Source organism: Primulina tabacum, chromosome 16 (assembly GCF_025594145.1).
Source record: "Primulina tabacum isolate GXHZ01 chromosome 16, ASM2559414v2, whole genome shotgun sequence".
NCBI lineage: Eukaryota > Viridiplantae > Streptophyta > Magnoliopsida > Lamiales > Gesneriaceae > Primulina > Primulina tabacum.
Window position 1 is genome coordinate 8,204,514 of NC_134565.1, and position 13,162 is coordinate 8,217,675.

Genomic DNA, 13,162 nt, shown 5'->3' on the forward strand with positions numbered 1-13,162 from the left:
TGGGCTTTTAAGTATATTTTGCAAGAAAAGATCAATAAAGGATTGTTAAAATCCTTGAAAACCATAAATTAATGGCATTGGATGAAGATATTTTCCCACCCATAGCTTTTGTAAATGTTAATGTTACAGACTTGAGGACCTTGTTTGAAGAAAAAAAATAAAGGAGTTGTGTAGTGGCAAAAAGAAAAACAAGAAAGTGTTGGATACCTAAAGGGCAGATGTTTGAAATCGATGGAAGGCATGATGATGCAAGAACTAGATCATTCCAGTAGAGTAGTTCTAGAAAAGTTGGGGAGTCTACAGCCTTTGGGCCGATGAACCAACATTTTTCTAGGAAAAAACTTCCAATGGGAAAAATTCAGTTGTTCTATAAGAATCATCTCACCAAGGACATGGGAAGAACTATGATGACATAAGGACGTCAGTTTTTGAGTCACTGAGAGAAAAATAGTCCTAATGATCATCTGATATGAGAAGGCATGGATATGTTAGGAAAGGACCAGAAAAAGAATGAATGATGATCAAAGAGCAAGAGCCAGATTTGTTCTTCCTCTCATGAGTGAGGTTTTTGGAATATGGAGAGTGACCCAACATAAAAATATTTCATAGCCACTCACCAGGACCCATAGAAGAAGGCTACTTGAAAAATACTTCTTCTAAAAGGGAAGAATAAGATGAGATGGAGAGCAAGTCAAAATTTGGTAGGTCAACCACTGAGGATAAGTTAAGTGATGAAGAGGAAGATCTACTTAGCGAAGAAGATGTCAAAGAATAAAAAACACTTGATTTTTTCAAGTGAAAATTTCATATTTCAGTTGATTGTGTTACTGCAGTAGTTATACTGCCAAAAAATTTCAAGTTGATGAAAGAAAAAATGGGGAATGAGTGTTGAGGAAGCAATACATGAAGAATTGAGTAACAATAAATTCTCTAAGGTCGGATCAGGGTAATTATGAAGGAATAAAACCCAAGAAAGCCAAAATATTTAACATTGGAAAGCCAACATTGGAAATGAAAAAACATTTAAGGTCACTATATATCAAGGCTTATGTGAAGGAGAAGCATGTTTCGAGAGTCCTTATTTATAATGGATCAACAATAAATTTTTGTCGTTGAGAATGTTGGAGAATCTGGTAAGAGTTAAAAAATAGTATTTAATCCCAAAAAACATGTCAGTCGTTGCCTTTATAGGAGAGACAACTAAGATGATTGGGGTTTTCAGCTGATGTTATAGTGGGGAGTATGTTGTTTATGTGTGCCTTTGGGCAGAGACCGGATTCATGAAAATCAATGCATCTTGTCTTCCATGCATCAGTTATTATTATTTTGGAAATGAGATGGAGTTGAAATAGTATAGTCTGATGCTCAGCCTTTCCAAGCCAATGCAAGTGTTGTAAAGGCTATATATTACAATGTCAATTTTGGTCCCATTAAAGTATGTGGCAAAAATATGAAGAAAAAAAACAATGAATATGCAAACACTAACTCCAAGTCAAGTATTAGAAATGATCCTCAAGACAATTGTTATTGTGTCGTATAGGTCGATGATTCAGCCAGTGATTGAAGAGATTAATGATTAAGTTTAGTCAAAGAGTAAAAAGAGAGTTGCAGCCTCTACGTGGAAAGTACATGTGCAACAAGTTCTTGATAAATTAGAATAAGAGAAAGTGTGGGATATTCAATAAACTAAGTTTGCTCAAGAAGAGGAGGAAGAAGAACTTCAAGTTGGTGAGTTGCTGATGATGCCATCTCAAATGGAGGATGGACAGCATGAAGTACATGACCCTTTAGAAGAAATCAATTTGGAAGGTCTTGAAGATCATAAAATGGTATATTTGAGTACATTGCTGGAAGAAGAGTTTTAAGAAGAATCTTATTGGCTTGGTGAAGGAGTTTAAAGATTTTTGCATGGAATTATGATTGGATGGCAGGTTTAGACAGGGGTTTGGTTGAACACCGACTCACAATAAAAGAAGATTTCAAACCTTTTAGGCAGCCTATCCAACGTATGTCAAAATAAATTGAGTTGAATTTTAAAAAAGAGATCAAAAAATTGTTGAAGGACAAATACATAAGGCAAATCAGAGATATTGAATAGCTTTCAAACTTTGTTCCAGTCATAAAAAATGATAAGATCTGAATATACATCGACTTTCGGGATTTGATCTATTCAACTACAAAGGATGTCTATGTGATTCCTATAGCTGATATGCTTATCGATTCTATCTTTCATGGATGGATTTTCGAGATATACTTACATCAAAATTGTGTAGGCGGACACATATAAGACCACATTTAGGTGTCCGGGAGAAATTGGTACTTTTGAATGACTTTTAATGCCATTTTGGTTAAAAAAAATGTGGGAGCTACGTATCAGAGAGCCTTCAATTCAATTTTCATGACATTATTAGACACCACGTGGAGGTGTATATAGATGTTATGGTAAAATCTAAACAATCTATTGATCATATCGAGCATTTGAGGAAGAGTTTCCAAATAACGAGGCAACATGAGTTGAAACGAAATCTTGTAAAATGTGCTTTGGATTTAAGACGGGGAATTTTTTGGGTTTCTTGATGCATCAATGGGGAGTGCAGGTAGACAAAAATAAAAGCTAAAGCGATTAGAGCGGCAAAACTACCTAAAACAAGAAGGAGTTGCAACACTTTCTTCAGAAAGTGAATTACCTCCGGTATTTTATTTCTAATATTTCAGGGGGGAAAAAAGAATTTTCGCAGTTACTAAATCTTAAGGAGTCAGGGGTGTCCAAATAAAAAGCATCGCATCATAAGGTGTTTGGCATAATCAAGGAATATCTAACCAGAACTTCTGTTCTTATGTCACCCAGGTATGAAGCATTTCTCAAATTATATGTTTCTGTCACTCATGAATCATTTGGATGCTTGTTAATTCAAAATAATCGTGAAGAGAATGAGCAGATTGTTTGTGGAGCACACCGGTCTGATGTGCTATTATTGACTATCCATTTCGAAAGACTGCATCAAATATTCAAATATATTTCAATCATGCCAAATACATGGAAACAAACAAAGGATTCCATCGGATGAGCTTCACGGTGTGGTGAAACCATGGTCATTCAAAGGTTGGCCATGAACTTGATTAGGAAAATTTACCCAGCTTCTTCCAAGGGCCACTATCTCATCATTGTGGCCACTAACTTCTTCGCAGAGTTGGTGTAAGTTGTGCCCTTTAAGAAAGCAAAACAAAGGGACGTGATTAGTTTTATAAAAGAAAACATTATTCACAAGTTTGGAATTCCGGATTCAACTACCACATAACAAGACACTATGTTCACTGGTCCTGAGATGAAAGAGTTTACATAAGATTATGGGATTAAATTGATAAATCCATCCCCTCAGTATGCAAAATCCAATGTTCATGCAGAAGCATCAAAATAAGGTTATGATAAAAATTTGACATAAAATTATGGAAAAGAATCCTAGAGATTGGCCAAGGTTATTATCGAAAATGTTGCGGCCTTATAGAACTTCAAAAAAGAATGTGACTGGGGTAAGTCCATTTGCTCTCACATTTGGCTATGATGCAGTTTTAACATTGGAATTCATGGTTTCATCAATAAGAGTGACAAAACGAACTCTCCCCTGAACATTTCAACAATGATCATAATATTAAAGGAAGCTGATAATACAAGTTTACAATGTCATATTGTCATAAAAACAAAAAGTGACAAGGATCTATAATAGGAAAATTAACAGGAAAAGTTTTATGAAGAGGAGATTGTCTAGAAAACTATATTGTCGTTAGGGACAAAGGATATGGAATCAGGCAAATGGTCCTAATTGGGAATGGTAATTCAAGGTGCACAATGAATTGGAAGAAAATATGTATTGGCTGTCAAGTTTATATTGTTAACCGCATAAAATATATATAAATGAAAAGTATTTGAATCCATCTTTTCCAAGTGTGAAAGAAGGAAAAAAAGAGAGTATAGAAAGCAGGGAGATCTTATTGGTTGAAGGGAATTGGCCCTTTTGCCACTTTTGCATACGTTTTTCATTGTTTATTGTAATTTTTATTGCATGTTATGAAAGATTGTGGATAAAGTAATCTAAATAGCCACTTTTGTGAATTTATTTTGTTTGCGCAGCTATAACTCATGGGGTGGGCCTCTGGACTACCTGGAGAATGCATGCTCATGAATAATAGAGGAATGTATTGAAATGGGGAGTTTGGTGTACGTGGGCAAATCTAATGGAAAATTAGAAAGAATAAAGCAAAAAAAAAAGAAGATAATACATCAATTTTTTATTCTCAAAGTTCCATTTTGCATAAAGTATGCTTTTTGGCCATTGTTGTATATATCTTGTACTTTACTTTTAGAATTTTGCCTAAAGTCGGCTTTAGGACCATTAATATAAATATGTACATTTTTTTTATTTCATTCAAGGATTGAAATATTTCAACTAAAGCACACGAGGAGGCCACTTTTACCAAGTTGGCTTTATTTTTATTTATTATAACATAAATTGATGAAATATTCAGAAGTGATGATTTTTAAGCCAACTTATATATTTTATTATAAATAAAAAGATAAGGTTTTAATTGTATCACGACAGAAGGAATGTGTCATATGAGAAAACCAACAAAATAACATCACCTCGCAAACAACATACAACCCAACCACAAGAGTGTCACCAACAATAGCCACAATCACAATATGTAAAGCAGAGCTACCACATGCAAGAATAATGCATAGATACGTATGCTAGAAAGGAGCTTGAATGAAATGAAATGCACAATGTCTGACTAAAGTGTCATGCAAAAAAATGGATTCTTTGAATGAGGAAAAGTGGTTCAAGTGAAATGAGCACACAAGTTTCAAATATAAGGTTAGAACTATCTGTGTTGCAAATACATGTTTAGCTCTAGAAAATCACCAATATGCCGCAGAAGGTTCTAGTGCATCAAGTTCAAGCGTTCCCTTGGAAAAAGACACCAGGGAGTTTATGCCAAAACATAGTTAACGCTCAGTTCAGATTACATTTCATCAGCAAGACTTATAAGCAACGTATACGAAAAAAAATGAATATAAATGTAGATATTGGAGGGACTCAAACAGAATAAAATCCATAAGTAAAGTTTCTAAAGGAAGAATTTGGAAACAAAATCCATAAGCAAAGTCTACAATCAAACATCCTTAGTACAATATTATCTAGAAGAACTCGATGAAAAAAATTTTTGAGTTGCTCCCACTAAGCCAATCACTCTGACTGAGTAGCCCCAGCCTCCTGAAGATATAATTGTCTTTAAGGCTCATAAGTTGCTGGCCAAGGACTTGTGTTGGTAACCAAGGTCACTGCTAATGATTGTGAAGTATCTAGCAAAGCAGTCATCCTTGCCTTTGTGTCGCTGAATTTCTTCCTCAAATTTCTTAACTTCCGCCTCCACAACATCATATTCGATCGCTACTACTGCAATCTGGTCACAAATAGCCTTTTCCATCATGTCAAAGTTTTTTTTTCCTCGTGATTGACTTTAAAGGAGTTCAGATGTGAGAAAATGCATGCACTGATAGCTTGGGCTGCATCAAGTCAGAGAATATGACTGAAATGTCCTCAAGTAGGCCAAATACAGAAGCATAGAAATGATGGGATCATAACTAAGCTTTGTGACTCCCCAAGTTGGTGTAAATCCAAGTCAAGTAAATTGCAAATAGTCGTCTTAGCATGAGTCAAATATTCCATAGATAGAGCAAACGTATCAAGTTTTGAATTGTGGATAGCCAACACATCTGAAAAACCCAAATCAGCTTAGCTGTGAGGTTCTCCAATAAGAATAAGCTTAGCTCTTTGGGATGAAAGATCCTCCCAATCAACCAAAATCAAATCTAAATATAGCGAGTGGTAAAAAGAGATCAAATATAAATAAATGATTGAGCACACAAGATTACCAAGGGAGCAGTCTCAACAAGCGGAAAGTGAGGACATTGAATGGATGAAATGGACTGTGGATTAGTGAGGAAGTTGAATCATTGTGGCACCTACCAAACCTCCATAATACTTCTTGATATCCTCATATTTAACATCAGAATCTTCATCATTGGTCTCTTTCTCATCAGAATAATCGTAGTCTCTTCATCATTAGATTCATCATCACTAGAGTTTTCCTCTATGGTAACTTCCTCATTTAATTATTTTTTAATATGAGAGGAGACTTCGTCTTCAAGAATAATCGGGTCACTCAAATATTCTTGTAAATGAAAATCATTATAGAAGAACTACGAGTGGGATAGTGTCGATGGTTATTTTGTACCTTTGGCGCAGATTTTTCTTTACGGTATGAAACACTGGTGCGACTTTTGAGAGTTTGTTTTTGTATGGCTTTGATTTCACATTCTTGGAATATTCTCCGGTCTTGGAGCTTCCTTTAGAGTCATTCTTGGCAAGTTTGTTTGAAAGGGCAATTTCTTCTTCCATTAGCAACTCTTGCTTGCGAGAACCTGCCAAATTGTTGGAAACTGAATTTCAAAAGGTTGACAAACTAAGCGTTTAATTGATTGAACTAACTGATCAAGAAGACTGATAGAAAGTGATCTAAAATACGCAAACTATAGGTTGCCCATAACTGAAGATTAGTACGCAAGATTTTCAAAGACAACTGGACTAGCAAACTGAACTACGCAAACAACTGACTGATCACTTGGAACTGATCAGTTACTACAATCAGTTGTGAGCTTATCAGCTACATTCTATCAGCTGATCTTTCAGCAGTACACGTCATCAGTTAAGGAAAAGGACGTTCAATCGACAACTATAAAAAGCTGACTGCAACAAGTAGTGGAATCGCAAAAGCTGCAGTGTACGACTGTCAGAAAAATCTTGACATGGCAAACAACAGATAGAAAGTTTCAAATCGTATTCAATATTACCGTTGGAGGCAAAGCCTATAAATAGCAGAGAAGAGTAGTTGAGAAATAGAGTGAGTGTGAATCAACCCGATTGATATACTATTCTATCAACTCAGCTGTTACTCTACTGAAATCTTTGCAAATTTCAAAGCTCACGCTTATTGTATACATTCATAGCATTCAAGGCTATACTTCGAGCTTACAAGCACAAACTGTTATTATTTTAATACTTGATCTTGAAGAGATCAGTTGTGCTAAATTATTTCAGTCATATTGAGTACTGTAAACTGGTTAGTAACTAAGAGTTTCAGTTTGACATTGTTAAGTCCAAAACTGAAGTGGGTCTGTACAACTCTTTGTATCGATTAAAGTCTTTTAGTGAATATCATATCTTTGTGATAGAATGGATGACGTAGAAGTGTTTGAAATCTCCGAACATCCATAAAATCTCGTGTCTTTTTATTTCAGTTTTATTCTATCTATCAGTCAGTTTATTTCCACACTTTTATTGTTAACTGATTGATATCGACTTACAAGATTCTGGAGTATCAGATAATCACTAAACTGACTCATAAAAGCGAAAAGGTTGAGAAAATTGTCGGTGTTTATTCAACCCCCCTCTCTAAACACTCTTTACCCGATTCGATCACAAATACAGGGGAATATAGAAGCAATGAGCAATCATTTTAAACATGTGAATCAAATATATGAATGTACGAAATGAAATAAAACATTACGGGAAGCTGAATCACCCTCAAGACATAATTTGTGTACCGAAATTTCCTTCACTTCACAAATAAGTCAGCCGCATTTTTCTTCAGCTTCACAATCAGAATGAAAAATCTCTACGGAAGTGTAGAAATCAATTGGATAATGGCCTTGTAAAACTCTTGTAGGCTATTTCTGAAACAATGTGAGCCAATTATACAAGAAAGTACATAGTAGATTGGATAATGGCCTGTGAAAGCCCAAATTTGTATGAATACAAGGAATGGTTATAGAACTCGAATGAAAAACTCATCTTATTGTTGAAAGGTGGACAGGATATGGAGCACTCCACTATTAGGAACTTATGGTGGATGCACTGAGTCGGGATGAGTTCGCTAACTTCATCAAAAGATTTGCCTTGGAGATCAGGGTAAACACCAACCCACAAAGGCTGGGTTAAGGAATGAAAACTGGGTCGGGAGAAAGGATCAGTTGCACAACAGTTAAGTTTTGCAAATAAATCATCAGATCGTGAGCAAAGAGAATCAATTTTCCCTCCATTAAAGAAGTGGTGCGCAACATGGTGGGATGACCACCAAGAAAATCAATGAGTCCACGAAAATAGGCAAAAGCCCATATTTAAAAAAACCATGAAACTTCCCCAATGGGGTCATACTGAACGCAGTGGTTCAAACCGTCATAAACAGATCCTAAGAGCGTGACACACAAATAATAAACCTTAAATGTGCTAAGATAACAAGCTAGTGGTACTTGGACGATGGCTTATAAGAGGATGGACAAAAATGTAATGGCGTACCAAGACCCAAAGAAGCATAAAATGCTCGGTAGTGGAAGGATCATTGGTAAATGAACTCCATTCTATCACTACTGCTCCATAATAAGCATAGCAATAACAGAGATGCACAAGTACATGAGTAGCGGTGTTGGAACATTTCATGTTCGTAATTTTGATTTTGATGTTAACAAAACTTGCTGTTTTCTTTCAAATGATTTTACCTAAGTTCGCAGAAATTGGAACTGATGAGGATTCGAACGTATCAGTTATCGAGCCAAAACTGAAGCTATTGAGAGGCAAACTGAAAGCGCCAACTGATCGTCAAACAGAACCATTTCAACTTATTGTCCAGCTGATAGGCAGTTCAGCAGAAGCCCGATCAACTTATGAAGAGCGCAACTGACCAGTTCAACTGAAACAGTGAAATCAGTTCAGCTGGCGAGCCAACTGATTTCACCAAATCGGTTCAAGATCAGTTCAACTGACCAGTTCAAAACATCAGTTAGGAATCAATTAGCTTGCAGAACACGATAAGCTTATTCAAATGGAATCCAGCTATGCGCACTGAGGAAAAGATTTTGTCCAGTCAAAGGAAAATAATGGACGTTGCAGCAAATCTTAAAGACAAAATGTTCCAGAATGGCTGTCCGAAAATACAGACACATTTCGAGGAACGAATTCAAATTGCAATGAGCATATTTGATGATTCTTGGTGTACGGTCGCATTGTCTCTATAAATACCAGACCAAGATCATCAATATACAAGTGTGTGGAAAATAAATATGTGCGAAAAAAAAACAAGAGAGAAGAAGAAGGGCACGATCAACTCATATCTGCTTACAGAAGCAATCAGCCCAAATTTGATAGAACACTTCAAAGTTTTATCAGCTCACTTTAGGAGCATTTTTCTCTCTGTGTGTGAGAACACTTTTGTGTTTTAATCACATCAGTTATCACACACACGCACACACAATCACTCATATATACAGAGAGTTGAGCTTATTGAATAGCTGAGTGAGTCTTGCACAAAGACATTAAACTTGTGTACGTAGTCTTTGACACATAGACGTTAAACAAGTGTTGGGTGGAAGTTGTTGCCTTTAGTCTAGGCTAGGAGTTCAGTTAGGCAGTAGTGAAAGTCCTAAGTTGAGTGGGTTTGTACAAGGCATTGTATAAATCAAAGTCTTCTAGTGGAACTTACCCGAGGTTATAGAAGGGGTGACGTAGGAGCAGTTGAAATCTCCGAACATCCATAAACATATCTTGTGTATTTAACTTCTTAACTATTGTTTTCTGACATTGGAGCAGTTGAAGTCTCCGAACATCCATAAACATATCTTGTGTATTTAACTATTGTTTTCAAACGGATTTGATCAGTTCGAGCTGTTATCATTTCAGTTATCACGATAACTGAACTGATATACGCAAGAACTGATCCCCCTTATATCAGTTAATCAGTTTACATAAGTTAAAAGTTTTAAACTGATTAGCTTTCTTAACGAAGTATTATTTCGAGTATTTTCTATTTGGTTTAAAACCAAACTCGATCTAATTCATCGATATTTACATTCTTATAACACGAGCTATTGCGGCTCATTGAGAATATTGTGTTTTAAGCACCCTCACAGGTGTCAAAACCGATCTATGAAACGGGATCATCAATGAAGTAGGTAGAATGTGGCCCTAAGGTCAGTAAACCCGAGAATAATGAATTATCATAAAGGGTTATTGACAGGGGCTCAAAAGGAAAGATAAAAGAATTGTAAAAAGGGCACAAAACCTAATAAGAAATTCAAATAAGATTGTTTGGAGATCTTCATCTTGGAAATAATGACGAGAGGGCACAAACCCTAGGTTTTCCAGTGATTTCCAAAACGAGGCTGTAAAAGTTCTATCCACTCAACCTAGTTCTTAGAGAATATTGGCCAAGATTTGAACTTTGTAATATTACCATGAGGCAGTAAAGGCTGAGATATCAATAACTCTTTATAGGTCAAATATGGAAAATGGAATATTAGGTTACGGGCTGATGGAGGTAGACAATTTTCAAAGTAGGAAGGATGCTCCACAGGACCAATAAATTCATAATTAAGATAAACAAATTCCTCTGTCATGCATACCAAAAAAAAATTGAAGGATGAGATTTGAACAGTGCTTAATAAAATAAGAAAACCATGAATTGAAGAGAGTTCATATCTTTTCTTAATAACAATAGATTTTTTAAAAGATTATGGCCCACCTGGTCGTTGGAAGAACTAGAGATAGCTGCAACAATATAGTAATACATCAAAATCCCTCATCGGTCCAAAGTTTAAGTAGAGGTGCAAGAAGCCATGATAGTAGAAACAAGAAGGCCAACCAATGAACTAGAGTATGCAATAGGCCAAGATAATAGATGCAAGTCACCACAATTGCAGAAATGCAAAGTTAAGATCAAGAAACTCCCCACTCCCCAAAAAATCCAGAATAGAACAAGGAGTTTATACATATTGCACAAAGTAGTGGTTTCATTGCCATGTTTAGGACAAGCAGATTGTACGGAACCAAAGATAGCTACAAAATAATTATGTATATATATATAAAAACAAAAAACAAACCCACGTCAAAGAAACTTCACTAGTCCTTCAAGAACATCAAACTATTTCATAATTCGGCCATTCACCATGGTATCAAACTCCCGACAAGAGACAAACACGAGAATTATGAACAAGGAAAGGATATCATACAAAACATTTCCCATAAGTTAGTGCAAAGGTTGTAAAACAACACAGATTAGTTGCACCACATGAAAGTTCTAAGCACAAAGATAGAAACATGTTTATTATTTTGGCAAAAAATCATCTATCCAGCCTTTTGCACTAACTGTAAAGCCAGAGTACAATGAGATAAATCTACCAAAGCATGCAAGGAAAAAAGATTCATCCAATCAAGGCAACAAACATATTACAATGCATAATATTTAATAATAAAGGAGCAAGAATTTTACCCATGTCCATAGAATATGGGGAACAAACATGCGGAGTTACAGAAGTCGACATAGAGGCAACCAAAGTAACGTAGCATGGACGAGAACTTGGAAAGCGAGTCAACTGGAAACACTGCTAAGGAAGGTGCTTGCGAGAGGCTAAGTTCAGTCCAGAAAGTTCCATAATGTTCTAGCCCCACTTGAAGAAATACAAGTCTAGAAGATTCTAAAACACTAGAGAATTTTGTAGAAGCAAACAGAATCATCTAGGTTGTTCATGAAGGGTATTGAGCATCCTAGAATATAGTATGAGAATCCAAATATTCTATAGATGACTAATTTGTGATTTTATTAATCTAAATTTGGTGTAGCAACTTGGAACACTCTAGAATCATATAGTTGTATATAGAGTAGGAGAACTCTATAATATTTTTAATTTTTCATAATTGTAAAGAACTTTATAAACATAGGATGAGAAGTATAAATATGCTAGCATATTTTATTTGTAAAAAACCCCAACTTTCCCAATTTATAGTAGCAATATATTCTATCTCCAAATTTCTCTTGAATTCTTTTATGCCCTTGTTTGGTTAAGGCTTTACTTGAGCATATTTTGGAGAAGATTGCCTAAGTTCTGCAAGGTGTGTTAGAATATTTTAAGTTTCAGATTTTGACAATTATTCGCCAGAGAACTAAAGAACCAAACTAATTGGACAAATTTTAACTGAAAGAAGATTTAAAATCGATAATTTAAAGTTCAGTAAACAAATCGATATTTAGAACTGAAGAAATCGGTTAACTGAACTGCAAGAATCTTCATCAACTGAAGTATCCCAAACTGAAAATGACATCGGTTTGAACTGAAAATTTCCAGCTGAACTGATTCGCTGATCAGTTGACTCCTGATCAGTTAGCCACGACATCAGTTGAAGTATCAGCTGACAGACAGATAGTTCGTACAAAAGCAGAACAGATGTAACAGAGCAGAACAATCTGATATTTCATACCTCTGTCAGATAAAGTCAACAGCTTGAACTAAACGACGATTCAACGGATATTTGTCATTAAATGCATTCTAATACGATTGTTGGGATCGAAGACTATATATAGCTTATCAACTCAATTGAAGAAGGTCGATGAACATACTGAACACATTATTGACGATCATCGATCAGTTGCGATACTCTCCTCAAGCATTTTCTAGATATACAAATCGCACACTTACGCTCTTATTTTCATTGTATTAATTCATATCATTCAGGATATCTCTATCAAGAGCGAATTAGTTTTCTGTTGTAAGGAATTCGAAAAACTAAGAGTTTCAATTTGGCGATGTATAAGTCCAACTGAAGTGGATTACTTCAATATGTTGTAATACATAAAAATCATTTAGTGAAATATATTCCTTGAGATAAAAGGGGTGAGGTAGAAGCATTTTAAGACTCCGAACATCCATAAAATTTGTGTATTCTAATTTTTTACCTATTCAATTTTTGCATTATTCTACACTGAGTACTCAATCTATATTTCAGTCTATTCTGCACTATTATTAGTTGACTGATTTATATCGACAAATAAGATTTCTAGATCAGTCACACCAAAGACTGATTCATACTTTAAAACATTTCAAAAAATCCGAGTGTTTATTCAACACCCCCTTCTAAACACTCTGACTGTATTAACCGATCATATCAAGTGCTCTCTTGAGTTTGAAGAATTTATCACGTGATAGATAGTATCAGAGCAGGGTTGGGTTAAATGTTTGAGTACAAGAAGTCATCTAAATTTCATCATGTCGGAAATA